Source organism: Hemitrygon akajei, chromosome 11 (genome assembly GCF_048418815.1).
Source record: "Hemitrygon akajei chromosome 11, sHemAka1.3, whole genome shotgun sequence".
NCBI lineage: Eukaryota > Metazoa > Chordata > Chondrichthyes > Myliobatiformes > Dasyatidae > Hemitrygon > Hemitrygon akajei.
Window position 1 is genome coordinate 76,686,081 of NC_133134.1, and position 17,682 is coordinate 76,703,762.

Sequence of the window (17,682 nt, forward strand, 5' to 3'; positions counted from 1 at the left end):
TACAGAGTCAATGTTTATTCAGTGTGAGGGTTAGTGTGTAACAGGACAGAGTCACTGTTTATTCAGGGTGAGGGTCAGTGTATAACAGGACAGAGTCACTGTTTATTCAGGGTGAGGGTCAGTGTATAACAGGACAGAGTCACTGTTTATTCAGGGTCAGGGTTTCTGTGTAACTGTAGAGTCTCTGTTTATTCAGGGTGAGAGTCTCTGTGTAACTGTAGAGCGTCACTGTTTATTCAGTGTGAGGGTCAGTGTGTAACAGGACAGAGTCACTGTTTATTCAGGGTGAGGGTCTCTGTATAATTGTAGACTCACTGTTTATTCAGGGTGAGGGTCTCTGTGTAACTGTAGAGTCACTGTTTATTCAGGGTGAGAGTCTCTGTGTAACTGTAGAGTCACTGTTTATTCAGTGTGAGAGTCTCTGTGTAACTGTAGAGTCACTGTTTATTCATGGTCAGGGTCAGTGTGTAACTGTACAGAGTCACTGTTTATTCAAGGTGAGGGTCTGTGTGTAACTGTACAGAGTCCCTGTTTATTCAGGGTGAGCGTCACTCACTGTCTAACAGTATAGAGTCACTGTTTATTCAGGGTGAGGGTCACTCACTGTGTAACTGTACAGAGTCACTGTTTATTCAGGGTGAGGGTCACTCACTGAGTAACTGTACAGAGTCACTGTTTATTCAGGGAGAGCGTGAGTGTGTAGCTGTACAGAGTCACTGTTTATTCAAGGTGAGGGTCAGTGTGTAACTGTACAGAGTCCCTGTTTATTCAGGGTGAGCGTCACTCACTGTCTAACAGTATAGAGTCACTGTTTATTCAGGGTGAGGGTCACTCACTGTGTAACTGTACAGAGTCACTGTTTATTCAGGGTGAGGGTCAGTGTGTAACTGTACCGAGTCACTGTTTATTCAGGGTGAGGGTCACTCACTGTGTAACTGTACAGAGTCAATGTTTATTCAGTGTGAGGGTCAGTGTGTAACTGTTGAGACACTGTTTATTCAGGGTGAGGGTCTCTGTGTAACTGTAGAGTCACTGTTTATACAGGGTGAGGGTCTCTGTGTAACTGTACAGAGTCACTGTTTATTCAGGGTGAGGGTCTCTGTGTAACTGTACAGTGTCACTGTTTATTCATGGTGAGGGTCATTGTGTAACCATAGACTCTGTTTATTCAGTGTTACGGTCAGTGTGTACCTGTAGAGAGACACTATTTATTCAAGTCGAAAATCACTCACTGCGTAAACTTAGAGTCCCTGTTTATTCAGGGTGAGCGTCACTCACTGTCTAACAGTACAGAGTCACTGTTTATTCATGGTGAGGGTCAGTGTGTAACAGGACAGAGTCACTGTTTATTCAGGGTGAGGGTTACTTTGTAACTGTACAGAGTCACTATTTATTCAGGGTGAGGGTCAGTGTGTAACTGTACAGAGTCACTGTTTATTCAGGGTGAGGGTCAGTGTGTAACTGTACAGAGTCACTGTTTATTCAGGGTGAGGGTCACTCACTGTGTAACTGTACAGAGTCACTGTTTATTCAGGGTGAGGGTCTCTGTGTAACTGTACAGTCACTGTTTATTCAGGGTGAGGGTCAGTGTGTAACTGTACAGAGTCACTGTTTATTCAGGGTGAGGGTCTCTGTGTAACTGTTGAGACACTGTTTATTCAGGGTGAGGGTCTCTGTGTAACTGTAGAGTCACTGTTTATACAGGGTGAGGGTCTCTGTGTAACTGTAGAGTCACTGTTTATTCAGGGTGAGGGTCTCTGTGTAACTGTACAGAGTCACTGTTTATTCAGGGTGAGGGGCTCTGTGTAACTGTAGAGTCACTGTGTATTCAGGGTGAGAGTCTCTGTGTAACTGTAGAGTCACTGTTTATTCATGGTGAGAGTCAGAGTGTAACTGTACAGAGTCACTGTTTATTCAGGGTGAGGGTCAGTGTGTAACTGTACAGAGTCACTGTTTATTCATGGTGAGGGTCAGTGTTTAACTGTACAGAGTCACTGTTTATTCAGGGAGAGTGTGAGTGTGTAACTGTACACAGTCACTGTTTATTCAAGGTGAGGGTCAGTGTGTAACTGTACAGAGTCACTGTTTATTCAGAGTGAGGGTCACTCTCTGTGTAACTGTACAGAGTCACTGTTTATTCAGGGAGAGGGTCAGTGTGTAACTGTACAGAGTCACTGTTTATTCATGATGAGGGTCATTGTGTAACCATAGACTCCGTTTATTCAGTGTTACGGTCAGTGTGTAACTGTACAGAGTCACTATTTATTCAAGTCGAAAATCACTCACTGCGTAAACTTAGAGTCCCTGTTTATTCAGGGTGAGCGTCACTCACTGTCTAACAGTACAGAGTCACTGTTTATTCAGGGTGAGGGTCACTCACTGTGTAACTGTACAGAGTCACTGTTTATTCAGGGTGAGCGTCACTCACTGTCTAACAGTACAGAGTCACTGTTTTTTCAGGGTGAGGGTCAGTGTGTAACAAGACAGATTCACTGTTTATTCAGGGTGAGCGTCACTCACTGTCTAACAGTACAGAGTCACTGTTTTTTCAGGGTGAGCATCATTCATAGTCTAACTGTATCGAGTCGCAGTTCTTGAGAGTGAAGGTCACTGTGTAACTGTACATAGTCACTGTTTGTTCAGGGAGAGGGTCAGTGTGTAACTGTACAGAGTTACTGTTTATTCAGGGAGAGGGTCAGTGTGTAACTGTACAGAGTCACTGTTTATTCATGTTGAGGGTCAGTGTGTAACTGTACAGAGTCACTGTTTATTCAGGGTGAGGGTCTCTGTGTAACTGTAGAGTCACTGTTTATTCATGGTGAGGGAATGTGTGTAACCATTGACTCTGTTTATTCAGGGTTACGGTCAGTATGTAACTGTAGAGAGTCACTATTTATTCAAGTTGAAAATCACTCACTGCGTAAACTTGGAGTCCCTGTTTATTCAGTGTCAGCCTCACTCATTATCTAACTCTACAGAGTCACTGTTTATTCAGGGTGAGGGTCTCTGTGCAACTGTAGAGTCACTGTTTATTCAGGGTGAGGGTCAGTGTGTAACTGTACAGTGTCACTGTTTATTCAGGGAGAGGGTCAGTGTGTAACTGTACAGAGTCACTGTTTATTCAAGGTGAGGGTCAGTGTGTAACTGTACAGAGTCACTGTTTATTCAGGGTGAGGGTCTCCGTGTAACTGTAGAGTCACTGTTTATTCATGGTGAGGGTCATTGTGTAACCATAGACTCTGTTTATTCAGGGTTACGGTCAGTGTGTAAATGTACAGAGTCACTATTTATTCAAGTCGAAAATCACTCACTGCGTAAACATAGAGTCCCTGTTTATTCAGTGTCAGCCTCAGTCATTATCTAACTCTACAGAGTCACTGTTTATTCAGGGTGAGGTTCTCTGTGCAACTGTAGAGTCTCTGTTTATTCAGGGTGAGAGTCTCTGTGTAACTGTAGAGTCACTGTTTATTCATGGTGAGGGTCAGTGTGTAACTGTACAGAGTCACTGTTTATTCAGGGTGAGGGTCAGTGTGTAACTGTACAGAGTCACTCTTTATTCAGGGTGAGGGTCAGTGTGTAACTGTACAGAGTCACTGTTTATTCAGGGTGAGGGTCTCTGTGTAACTCTACAGTGTCACTGTTTATTCATAGTGAGGGTCATTGTGTAACCATAGACTCTGTTTATTCAGTGTTACGGTCAGTGTGTACCTGTAGAGAGACACTATTTATTCAAGTCGAAAATCACTCACTGCGTAAACTTAGAGTCCCTGTTTATTCAGGGTGAGCGTCACTCACTGTCTAACAGTACAGAGTCACTGTTTTTTCAGGGTGAGCATCATTCATAGTCTAACTGTATCGAGTCGCAGTTTTTGAGAGTGAAGGTCACTGTGTAACTGTACAGAGTCACTGTTTATTCAGGGAGAGGGTCAGTGTGTAACTGTGCAGAGTCCCTGTTTATTCAGAGTGACGGTCACTAACTGTGTAATGGTACAGAGTCAATATTTATTCAGGGTGAGGGTCAGTGTGTAACAGGACAGAGTCACTGCTTATTCAGGGTGAGGGTTACTCACTGTGTAACTGTAGAGTCACAGTTTATTCAGGGTGAGGGTCAGTGTGTAACTGTACAGAGTCACTGTTTATTCAGGGTGAGTGTCAGTGTGTAACTGTAGAGTCACTGTTTATTCAGGGTGAGGGTCAGTGTGTAACTGTGGATTCTCTGTTTATTCAGGGTGATGGTCAGTGTGTAACTGTAGAGTCATTGTTCATTCAGGGTTACGGTCAGTGTGTAACTGTAGAGAGTCACTATTTATTCAAGTCGAAAATCACTCACTGCGTAAACTTAGAATCCCGGTTTATTCAGTGTCAGCCTCACTCATTATCTAACTCTACAGAGTCACTGTTTATTCAGGGTGAGGTTCTCTGTGCAACTGTAGAGTCTCTGTTTATTCAGGGTGAGAGTCTCTGTGTAACTGTAGAGTCACTGTTTATTCAGGGTGAGGGTCAGTGTGTAACTGTGGATTCTCTGTTTATTCAGGGTGATGGTCAGTGTGTAACTGTAGAGTCATTGTTCATTCAGGGTTACGGTCAGTGTGTAACTGTAGAGAGTCACTATTTATTCAAGTCGAAAATCACTCACTGCGTAAACTTAGAATCCCTGTTTATTCAGTGTCAGCCTCACTCATTATCTAACTCTACAGAGTCACTGTTTATTCAGGGTGAGGTTCTCTGTGCAACTGTAGAGTCTCTGTTTATTCAGGGTGAGAGTCTCTGTGTAACTGTAGAGTCACTGTTTATTCAGGGTGAGAGTCTCTGTGTAACTGTAGAGTCACTGTTTATTCATGGTGGGGGTCAGTGTGTAACTGTACAGAGTCACTGTTTATTCAGGGTGAGGGTCAGTGTGTAACTGTACAGAGTCACTCTTTATTCAGGGTGAGGGTCAGTGTGTAACTGTACAGAGTCACTGTTTATTCAGGGTGAGGGTCTCTGTGTAACTGTACAGTGTCACTGTTTATTCATGGTGAGGGTCATTGTGTAACCATAGACTCTGTTTATTCAGTGTTACGGTCAGTGTGTACCTGTAGAGAGCCACTATTTATTCAAGTCGAAAATCACTCACTGCGTAAACTTAGAGTCCCTGTTTATTCAGGGTGAGCGTCACTCACTGTCTAACAGTACAGAGACACTGTTTTTTCAGGGTGAGCATCATTCATATTCTAACTGTATCGAGTCGCAGTTTTTGAGAGTGAAGGTCACTGTGTAACTGTACATTGTCACTGTTTATTCAGGGAGAGGGTCAGTGAGTAACTGTGCAGAGTCCCTGTTTATTCAGGGTGACGGTCACTAACTGTGTAACTGTACAGAGTCACTGTTTATTCATGGTGAGGGTCAGTGTGTAACAGGACAGAGTCTATGCTTATTCAGGGTGAGGGTGTGTGTGTAACTGTGGAGTCTCTGTTTATTCAGGGTGATGGTCAGTGTGTAACTGTACAGAGTCTCTGTTTATTCAGGGTGAGTGTCAGTGTGTAACTGTAGAGTCACTGTTTATTCAGGGTGAGTGTCAGTGTGTAACTGTAGAGTCACTGTTTATTCATGGTGAGGGTCAGTGTGTAACAGGACAGAGTCACTGTTTATTCAGGGTGATGGTCAGTGTGTAACAGGACAGAGTCACTGTTTATTCATGGTGAGGGTCAGTGTGTAACAGGACAGAGTCACTGTTTATTCAGGGTGAGGGTTACTGTGTAACTGTACAGAGTCACTATTTATTCAGGGTGAGGTTCAGTGTGTAACTGTACAGAGTCACTGTTTATTCAGGGTGAGGGTCAGTGTGTAACTGTACAGAGTCACTGTTTATTCAGGGTGAGGGTCACTCACTGTGTAACTGTACAGAGTCTCTGTTTATTCAGGGTGAGGGTCTCTGTGTAACTGTACAGTCACTGTTTATTCAGGGTGATGGTGAGTGTGTAACTGTACAGAGTCTCTGTTTATTCAGGGTGAGTGTCAGTGTGTAACTGTAGAGTCACTGTTTATTCAGGGTGAGTGTCATTGTGTAACTGTAGAGTCACTGTTTATTCATGGTGAGGGTCAGTGTGTAACAGGACAGAGTCACTGTTTATTCAGGGTGATGGTCAGTGTGTAACAGGACAGAGTCACTGTTTATTCATGGTGAGGGTCAGTGTGTAACAGGACAGAGTCACTGTTTATTCAGGGTGAGGGTTACTGTGTAACTGTACAGAGTCACTATTTATTCAGGGTGAGGTTCAGTGTGTAACTGTACAGAGTCACTGTTTATTCAGGGTGAGGGTCAGTGTGTAACTGTACAGAGTCACTGTTTATTCAGGGTGAGGGTCACTCACTGTGTAACTGTACAGAGTCTCTGTTTATTCAGGGTGAGGGTCTCTGTGTAACTGTACAGTCACTGTTTATTCAGGGTGAGGGTCAGTGTGTAACTGTACAGAGTCACTGTTTATTCAGGGTGAGGGTCAGTGTGTAACTGTGGAGTCTCTGTTTATTCAGGGTGATGGTCAGTGTGTAACAGGACAGTGTCACTGTTTATTCATGGTGAGGGTCAGTGTGTAACTGTACAGAGTCACTGTTTATTCAGGTTGAGGGTCTCTGTGTAACTGTAGAGTCACTGTTTATTCAGGGTGAGGGTCACTGTGTAACTGTTGAGACACTGTTTATTCAGGGTGAGGGTCTCTGTGTAACTGTAGAGTCACTGTTTATACAGGGTGAGGGTCTCTGTGTAACTGTACAGAGTCACTGTTTATTCAGGGTGAGGGTCTCTGTGTAACTGTACAGTGTCACTGTTTATTCATGGTGAGGGTCATTGTGTAACCATAGACTCTGTTTATTCAGTGTTACGGTCAGTGTGTACCTGTAGAGAGACACTATTTATTCAAGTCGAAAATCACTCACTGCGTATACTTAGAGTCCCTGTTTATTCAGGGTGAGCGTCACTCACTGTCTAACAGTACAGAGTCACTGTTTATTCATGGTGAGGGTCAGTGTGTAACAGGACAGAGTCACTGTTTATTCAGGGTGAGGGTTACTTTGTAACTGTACAGAGTCACTATTTATTCAGGGTGAGGGTCAGTGTGTAACTGTACAGAGTCACTGTTTATTCAGGGTGAGGGTCAGTGTGTAACTGTACAGAGTCACTGTTTATTCAGGGTGAGGGTCACTCACTGTGTAACTGTACAGATTCACTGTTTATTCAGGGTGAGGGTCTCTGTGTAACTGTACAGTCACTTTTTATTCAGGGTGAGGGTCAGTGTGTAACTGTACAGAGTCACTGTTTATTCAGGGTGAGGGTCTCTGTGTAACTGTTGAGACACTGTTTATTCAGGGTGAGGGTCTCTGTGTAACTGTAGAGTCACTGTTTATACAGGGTGAGGGTCTCTGTGTAACTGTAGAGTCACTGCTTATTCAGGGTGAGGGTTACTCACTGTGTAACTGTAGAGTCACAGTTTATTCAGGGTGAGGGTCAGTGTGTAACTGTACAGAGTCACTGTTTATTCAGGGTGAGTGTCAGTGTGTAACTGTAGAGTCACTGTTTATTCAGGGTGAGGGTCAGTGTGTAACTGTGGATTCTCTGTTTATTCAGGGTGATGGTCAGTGTGTAACTATAGAGTCATTGTTCATTCAGGGTTACGGTCAGTGTGTAACTGTAGAGAGTCACTATTTATTCAAGTCGAAAATCACTCACTGCGTAAACTTAGAATCCCTGTTTATTCAGTGTCAGCCTCACTCATTATCTAACTCTACAGAGTCACTGTTTATTCAGGGTGAGGTTCTCTGTGCAACTGTAGAGTCTCTGTTTATTCAGGGTGAGAGTCTCTGTGTAACTGTAGAGTCACTGTTTATTCAGGGTGAGGGTCAGTGTGTAACTGTGGATTCTCTGTTTATTCAGGGTGATGGTCAGTGTGTAACTGTAGAGTCATTGTTCATTCAGGGTTACGGTCAGTGTGTAACTGTAGAGAGTCACTATTTATTCAAGTCGAAAATCACTCACTGCGTAAACTTAGAATCCCTGTTTATTCAGTGTCAGCCTCACTCATTATCTAACTCTACAGAGTCACTGTTTATTCAGGGTGAGGTTCTCTGTGCAACTGTAGAGTCTCTGTTTATTCAGGGTGAGAGTCTCTGTGTAACTGTAGAGTCACTGTTTATTCAGGGTGAGAGTCTCTGTGTAACTGTAGAGTCACTGTTTATTCATGGTGGGGGTCAGTGTGTAACTGTACAGAGTCACTGTTTATTCAGGGTGAGGGTCAGTGTGTAACTGTACAGAGTCACTCTTTATTCAGGGTGAGGGTCAGTGTGTAACTGTACAGAGTCACTGTTTATTCAGGGTGAGGGTCTCTGTGTAACTGTACAGTGTCACTGTTTATTCATGGTGAGGGTCATTGTGTAACCATAGACTCTGTTTATTCAGTGTTACGGTCAGTGTGTACCTGTAGAGAGCCACTATTTATTCAAGTCGAAAATCACTCACTGCGTAAACTTAGAGTCCCTGTTTATTCAGGGTGAGCGTCACTCACTGTCTAACAGTACAGAGTCACTGTTTTTTCAGGGTGAGCATCATTCATAGTCTAACTGTATCGAGTCGCAGTTTTTGAGAGTGAAGGTCACTGTGTAACTGTACATTGTCACTGTTTATTCAGGGAGAGGGTCAGTGAGTAACTGTGCAGAGTCCCTGTTTATTCAGGGTGACGGTCACTAACTGTGTAACTGTAGAGAATCACTATTTATTCAGGGTGAGGGTCAGTGTGTAACAGGACAGAGTCTATGCTTATTCAGGGTGAGGGTGTGTGTGTAACTGTGGAGTCTCTGTTTATTCAGGGTGATGGTCAGTGTGTAACTGTACAGAGTCTCTGTTTATTCAGGGTGAGTGTCAGTGTGTAACTGTAGAGTCACTGTTTATTCAGGGTGAGTGTCAGTGTGTAACTGTAGAGTCACTGTTTATTCATGGTGAGGGTCAGTGTGTAACAGGACAGAGTCACTGTTTATTCAGGGTGATGGTCAGTGTGTAACAGGACAGAGTCACTGTTTATTCATGGTGAGGGTCAGTGTGTAACAGGACAGAGTCACTGTTTATTCAGGGTGAGGGTTACTGTGTAACTGTACAGAGTCACTATTTATTCAGGGTGAGGTTCAGTGTGTAACTGTACAGAGTCACTGTTTATTCAGGGTGAGGGTCAGTGTGTAACTGTACAGAGTCACTGTTTATTCAGGGTGAGGGTCACTCACTGTGTAACTGTACAGAGTCTCTGTTTATTCAGGGTGAGGGTCTCTGTGTAACTGTACAGTCACTGTTTATTCAGGGTGATGGTCAGTGTGTAACTGTACAGAGTCTCTGTTTATTCAGGGTGAGTGTCAGTGTGTAACTGTAGAGTCACTGTTTATTCAGGGTGAGTGTCATTGTGTAACTGTACAGTCACTGTTTATTCATGGTGAGGGTCAGTGTGTAACAGGACAGAGTCACTGTTTATTCAGGGTGATGGTCAGTGTGTAACAGGACAGAGTCACTGTTTATTCATGGTGAGGGTCAGTGTGTAACAGGACAGAGTCACTGTTTATTCAGGGTGAGGGTTACTGTGTAACTGTACAGAGTCACTATTTATTCAGGGTGAGGTTCAGTGTGTAACTGTACAGAGTCACTGTTTATTCAGGGTGAGGGTCAGTGTGTAACTGTACAGAGTCACTGTTTATTCAGGGTGAGGGTCACTCACTGTGTAACTGTACAGAGTCTCTGTTTATTCAGGGTGAGGGTCTCTGTGTAACTGTACAGTCACTGTTTATTCAGGGTGAGGGTCAGTGTGTAACTGTACAGAGTCACTGTTTATTCAGGGTGAGGGTCAGTGTGTAACTGTGGAGTCTCTGTTTATTCAGGGTGATGGTCAGTGTGTAACAGGACAGTGTCACTGTTTATTCATGGTGAGGGTCAGTGTGTAACTGTACAGAGTCACTGTTTATTCAGGTTGAGGGTCTCTGTGTAACTGTAGAGTCACTGTTTATTCAGGGTGAGGGTCACTGTGTAACTGTTGAGACACTGTTTATTCAGGGTGAGGGTCTCTGTGTAACTGTAGAGTCACTGTTTATACAGGGTGAGGGTCTCTGTGTAACTGTACAGAGTCACTGTTTATTCAGGGTGAGGGTCTCTGTGTAACTGTACAGTGTCACTGTTTATTCATGGTGAGGGTCATTGTGTAACCATAGACTCTGTTTATTCAGTGTTACGGTCAGTGTGTACCTGTAGAGAGACACTATTTATTCAAGTCGAAAATCACTCACTGCGTAAACTTAGAGTCCCTGTTTATTCAGGGTGAGCGTCACTCACTGTCTAACAGTACAGAGTCACTGTTTATTCATGGTGAGGGTCAGTGTGTAACAGGACAGAGTCACTGTTTATTCAGGGTGAGGGTTACTTTGTAACTGTACAGAGTCACTATTTATTCAGGGTGAGGGTCAGTGTGTAACTGTACAGAGTCACTGTTTATTCAGGGTGAGGGTCAGTGTGTAACTGTACAGAGTCACTGTTTATTCAGGGTGAGGGTCACTCACTGTGTAACTGTACAGAGTCACTGTTTATTCAGGGTGAGGGTCTCTGTGTAACTGTACAGTCACTGTTTATTCAGGGTGAGGGTCAGTGTGTAACTGTACAGAGTCACTGTTTATTCAGGGTGAGGGTCTCTGTGTAACTGTTGAGACACTGTTTATTCAGGGTGAGGGTCTCTGTGTAACTTTAGAGTCACTGTTTATACAGGGTGAGGGTCTCTGTGTAACTGTAGAGTCACTGTTTATTCAGGGTGAGGGTCTCTGTGTAACTGTACAGAGTCACTGTTTATTCAGGGTGAGGGGCTCTGTGTAACTGTAGAGTCACTGTTTATTCAGGGTGAGAGTCTCTGTGTAACTGTAGAGTCACTGTTTATTCATGGTGAGGGTCAGTGTGTAACTGTACAGAGTCACTGTTTATTCATGGTGAGGGTCAGTGTTTAACTGTACAGAGTCACTGTTTATTCAGGGAGAGTGTGAGTGTGTAACTGTACACAGTCACTGTTTATTCAAGGTGAGGGTCACTGTGTAACTGTACAGAGTCACTGTTTATTCAGGGTGAGGGTCAGTGTGTAACTGTACAGAGTCACTGTTTATTCAGGGAGAGGGTCAGTGTGTAACTGTACAGAGTCACTGTTTATTCATGATGAGGGTCATTGTGTAACCATAGACTCCGTTTATTCAGTGTTACGGTCAGTGTGTAACTGTAGAGAGTCACTATTTATTCAAGTCGAAAATCACTCACTGCGTAAACTTAGAGTCTCTGTTTATTCAGGGTGAGCGTCACTCACTGTCTAACAGTACAGAGTCACTGTTTATTCAGGGTGAGGGTCACTCACTGTGTAACTGTACAGAGTCATTGTTTATTCAGGGTGAGCGTCACTCACTGTCTAACAGTACAGAGTCACTGTTTTTTCAGGGTGAGGGTCAGTGTGTAACAAGACAGATTCACTGTTTATTCAGGGTGAGCGTCACTCACTGTCTAACAGTACAGAGTCACTGTTTTTTCAGGGTGAGCATCATTCATAGTCTAACTGTATCGAGTCGCAGTTTTTGAGAGTGAAGGTCACTGTGTAACTGTACATAGTCACTGTTTATTCAGGGAGAGGGTCAGTGAGTAACTGTGCAGAGTCCCTGTTTATTCAGGGTGACGGTCACTAACTGTGTAACTGTACAGAATCACTATTTATTCAGGGTGAGGGTCAGTGTGTAACAGGACAGAGTCTATGCTTATTCAGGGTGATGGTCAGTGTGTAACTGTACAGAGTCTCTGTTTATTCAGGGTGAGTGTCAGTGTGTAACTGTAGAGTCACTGTTTATTCAGGGTGAGTGTCAGTGTGTAACTGTAGAGTCACTGTTTATTCATGGTGAGGGTCAGTGTGTAACAGGACAGAGTCACTGTTTATTCAGGGTGATGGTCAGTGTGTAACAGGACAGAGTCACTGTTTATTCATGGTGAGGGTCAGTGTGTAACAGGACAGAGTCACTGTTTATTCAGGGTGAGGGTTACTGTGTAACTGTACAGAGTCACTATTTATTCAGGGTGAGGGTCAGTGTGTAACTGTACAGAGTCACTGTTTATTCAGGGTGAGGGTCACACACTGTGTAACTGTACAGAGTCTCTGTTTATTCAGGGTGAGGGTCTCTGTGTAACTGTACAGTCACTGTTTATTCAGGGTGAGGGTCAGTGTGTAACTGTACAGAGTCACTGTTTATTCAGGGTGAGGGTCAGTGTGTAACTGTGGAGTCTCTGTTTATTCAGGGTGATGGTCAGTGTGTAACAGGACAGTGTCACTGTTTATTCATGGTGAGGGTCAGTGTGTAACTGTACAGAGTCACTGTTTATTCAGGTTGAGGGTCTCTGTGTAACTGTAGAGTCACTGTTTATTCAGGGTGAGGGTCACTGTGTAACTGTTGAGACACTGTTTATTCAGGGTGAGGGTCTCTGTGTAACTGTAGAGTCACTGTTTATACAGGGTGAGGGTCTCTGTGTAACTGTACAGAGTCACTGTTTATTCAGGGTGAGGGTCTCTGTGTAACTGTACAGTGTCACTGTTTATTCATGGTGAGGGTCATTGTGTAACCATAGACTCTGTTTATTCAGTGTTACGGTCAGTGTGTACCTGTAGAGAGACACTATTTATTCAAGTCGAAAATCACTCACTGCGTAAACTTAGAGTCCCTGTTTATTCAGGGTGAGCGTCACTCACTGTCTAACAGTACAGAGTCACTGTTTATTCATGGTGAGGGTCAGTGTGTAACAGGACAGAGTCACTGTTTATTCAGGGTGAGGGTTACTTTGTAACTGTACAGAGTGACTATTTATTCAGGGTGAGGGTCAGTGTGTAACTGTACAGAGTCACTGTTTATTCAGGGTGAGGGTCAGTGTGTAACTGTACAGAGTCACTGTTTATTCAGGGTGAGGGTCACTCACTGTGTAACTGTACAGAGTCACTGTTTATTCAGGGTGAGGGTCTCTGTGTAACTGTACAGTCACTGTTTATTCAGGGTGAGGGTCAGTGTGTAACTGTACAGAGTCACTGTTTATTCAGGGTGAGGGTCTCTGTGTAACTGTTGAGACACTGTTTATTCAGGGTGAGGGTCTCTGTGTAACTGTAGAGTCACTGTTTATACAGGGTGAGGGTCTCTGTGTAACTGTAGAGTCACTGTTTATTCAGGGTGAGGGTCTCTGTGTAACTGTACAGAGTCACTGTTTATTCAGGGTGAGGGGCTCTGTGTAACTGTAGAGTCACTGTTTATTCAGGGTGAGAGTCTCTGTGTAACTGTAGAGTCACTGTTTATTCAGGGTGAGAGTCAGAGTGTAACTGTACAGAGTCACTGTTTATTCAGGGTGAGGGTCAGTGTGTAACTGTACAGAGTCACTGTTTATTCATGGTGAGGGTCAGTGTTTAACTGTACAGAGTCACTGTTTATTCAGGGAGAGCGTGAGTGTGTAACTGTACACAGTCACTGTTTATTCAAGGTGAGGGTCAGTGTGTAACTGTACAGAGTCACTGTTTATTCAGAGTGAGGGTCACTCTCTGTGTAACTGTACAGAGTCACTGTTTATTCAGGGAGAGGGTCAGTGTGTAACTGTACAGAGTCACTGTTTATTCATGCTGAGGGTCATTGTGTAACCATAGACTCCGTTTATTCAGTGTTACGGTCAGTGTGTAACTGTAGAGAGTCACTATTTATTCAAGTCGAAAATCACTCACTGCGTAAACTTACAGTCCCTGTTTATTCAGGGTGAGCGTCACTCACTGTCTAACAGTACAGAGTCACTGTTTATTCAGGGTGAGGGTCAGTGTGTAACTGTACAGAGTCACTGTTTATTCAGGGAGAGGGTCAGTGTGTAACTGTAGAGAGTCACTATTTATTCAAGTCGAAAATCACTCACTGCGTAAACTTAGAGTCCCTGTTTATTCAGGGTGAGCGTCACTCACTGTCTAACAGTACAGAGTCACTGTTTATTCAGGGTGAGGGTCACTCACTGTGTAACTGTACAGAGTCACTGTTTATTCAGGGTGAGCGTCACTCACTGTCTAACAGTACAGAGTCACTGTTTTTTCAGGGTGAGGGTCAGTGTGTAACAAGACAGATTCACTGTTTATTCAGGGTGAGCGTCACTCACTGTCTAACAGTACAGAGTCACTGTTTTTTCAGGGTGAGCATCATTCATAGTCTAACTGTATCGAGTCGCAGTTCTTGAGAGTGAAGGTCACTGTGTAACTGTACATAGTCACTGTTTGTTCAGGGAGAGGGTCAGTGTGTAACTGTACAGAGTTACTGTTTATTCAGGGAGAGGGTCAGTGTGTAACTGTACAGAGTCACTGTTTATTCAGGTTGAGGGTCAGTGTGTAACTGTACAGAGTCACTGTTTATTCAGGGTGAGGGTCTCTGTGTAACTGTAGAGTCACTGTTTATTCATGGTGAGGGAAAGTGTGTAACCATTGACTCTGTTTATTCAGGGTTACGGTCAGTGTGTAACTGTAGAGAGTCACTATTTATTCAAGTTGAAAATCACTCACTGCGTAAACTTAGAGTCCCTGTTTATTCAGTGTCAGCCTCACTCATTATCTAACTCTACAGAGTCACTGTTTATTCAGGGTGAGGGTCTCTGTGCAACTGTAGAGTCACTGTTTATTCAGGGTGAGGGTCAGTGTGTAACTGTACAGTGTCACTGTTTATTCAGGGAGAGGGTCAGTGTGTAACTGTACAGAGTCACTGTTTATTCAAGGTGAGGGTCAGTGTGTAACTGTACAGAGTCACTGTTTATTCAGGGTGAGGGTCTCCGTGTAACTGTAGAGTCACTGTTTATTCATGGTGAGGGTCATTGTGTAACCATAGACTCTGTTTATTCAGGGTTACGGTCAGTGTGTAAATGTAGAGAGTCACTATTTATTCAAGTCGAAAATCACTCACTGCGTAAACTTAGAGTCCCTGTTTATTCAGTGTCAGCCTCAGTCATTATCTAACTCTACAGAGTCACTGTTTATTCAGGGTGAGGTTCTCTGTGCAACTGTAGAGTCTCTGTTTATTCAGGGTGAGAGTCTCTGTGTAACTGTAGAGTCACTGTTTATTCAGGGTGAGAGTCTCTGTGTAACTGTAGAGTCACTGTTTATTCATGGTGAGGGTCAGTGTGTAACTGTACAGAGTCACTGTTTATTCAGGGTGAGGGTCAGTGTGTAACTGTACAGAGTCACTCTTTATTCAGGGTGAGGGTCAGTGTGTAACTGTACAGAGTCACTGTTTATTCAGGGTGAGGGTCTCTGTGTAACTGTACAGTGTCACTGTTTATTCATAGTGAGGGTCATTGTGTAACCATAGACTCTGTTTATTCAGTGTTACGGTCAGTGTGTACCTGTAGAGAGACACTATTTATTCAAGTCGAAAATCACTCACTGCGTAAACTTAGAGTCCCTGTTTATTCAGGGTGAGCGTCACTCACTGTCTAACAGTACAGAGTCACTGTTTTTTCAGGGTGAGCATCATTCATAGTCTAACTGTATCGAGTCGCAGTTTTTGAGAGTGAAGGTCACTGTGTAACTGTACATAGTCACTGTTTATTCAGGGAGAGGGTCAGTGAGTAACTGTGCAGAGTCCCTGTTTATTCAGGGTGACGGTCACTAACAGTGTAACTGTACAGAGTCACTATTTATTCAGGGTGAGGGTCAGTGTGTAACAGGACAGAGTCTATGCTTATTCAGGGTGAGGGTGTGTGTGTAACTGTGGAGTCTCTGTTTATTCAGGGTGATGGTCAGTGTGTAACTGTACAGAGTCTCTGTTTATTCAGGGTGAGTGTCAGTGTGTAACTGTAGAGTCACTGTTTATTCAGGGTGAGTGTCAGTGTGTAACTGTAGAGTCACTGTTTATTCATGGTGAGGGTCAGTGTGTAACAGGACAGAGTCACTGTTTATTCAGGGTGATGGTCAGTGTGTAACAGGACAGAGTCACTGTTTATTCATGGTGAGGGTCAGTGTGTAACTGTACAGAGTCACTGTTTATTCATGGTGAGGGTCAGTGTGTAACAGGACAGAGTCACTGTTTATTCAGGGTGAGCGTCACTCACTGTCTAACAGTACAGAGTCACTGTTTTTTCAGGGTGAGGGTCAGTGTGTAACAAGACAGATTCACTGTTTATTCAGGGTGAGCGTCACTCACTGTCTAACAGTACAGAGTCACTGTTTTTTCAGGGTGAGCATCATTCATAGTCTAACTGTATCGAGTCGCAGTTTTTGATAGTGAAGGTCACTGTGTAACTGTACATAGTCACTGTTTGTTCAGGGAGAGGGTCAGTGTGTAACTGTACAGAGTTACTGTTTATTCAGAGAGAGGGTCAGTGTGTAACTGTACAGAGTCACTGCTTATTCAGGTTGAGGGACAGTGTGTAACTGTACAGAGTCACTGTTTATTCAAGGTGAGTGTCAGTGTGTAACTGTACAGAGTCACTGTTTATTCAGGGTGAGGGTCTCCGTGTAACTGTAGAGTCACTGTTTATTCATGGTGAGGGTCATTGTGTAACCATAGACTCTGTTTATTCAGGGTTACGGTCAGTGTGTAAATGTAGAGAGTCACTATTTATTCAAGTCGAAAATCACTCACTGCGTGAACTTAGAGTCCCTGTTTATTCAGTGTCAGCCTCACTCATTATCTAACTCTACAGAGTCACTGTTTATTCAGGGTGAGGTTCTCTGTGCAACTGTAGAGTCTCTGTTTATTCAGGGTGAGAGTCTCTGTGTAACTGTAGAGTCACTGTTTATTCAAGGTGAGAGTCTCTGTGTAACTGTAGAGTCACTGTTTATTCATGGTGAGGGTCAGTGTGTAACTGTACAGAGTCACTGTTTATTCATGGTGAGGGTCAGTGTGTAACAGGACCGAGTCACTGTTTATTCAGGGTGATGGTCAGTGTGTAACAGGACAGAGTCACTGTTTATTCATGGTGAGGGTCAGTGTGTAACAGGACAGAGTCACTGTTTATTCAGGGTGAGGGTTACTGTGTAACTGTACAGAGTCACTATTTTTTCAGGGTGAGGGTCAGTGTGTAACTGTACAGAGTCACTGTTTATTCAGGGTGAGGGTCAGTGTGTAACTGTACAGAGTCACTGTTTATTCAGGGTGAGGGTCACACACTGTGTAACTGTACAGAGTCACTGTTTACTCAGGGTGAGGGTCTCTGTGTAACTGTACAGTCACTGTTTATTCAGGGTGAGGGTCAGTGTGTAACTGTACAGAGTCACTGTTTATTCAGGGTGAGGGTCAGTGTGTAACTGTGGAGTCTCTGTTTATTCAGCGTGATGGTCAGTGTGTAACAGGACAGTGTCACTGTTTATTCATGGTGAGGGTCAGTGTGTAACTGTACAGAGTCACTGTTTATTCAGGGTGAGGGTCTCTGTGTAACTGTACAGTGTCACTGTTTATTCATGGTGAAGGTCATTGTGTAACCATAGACTCTGTTTATTCAGTGTTACGGTCAGTGTGTACCTGTAGAGAGACACTATTTATTCAAGTCGAAAATCACTCACTGCGTAAACTTAGAGTCCCTGTTTATTCATGGTGAGCGTCACTCACTGTCTAACAGTACAGAGTCACTGTTTTTTCAGGGTGAGCATCATTCATAGTCTAACTGTA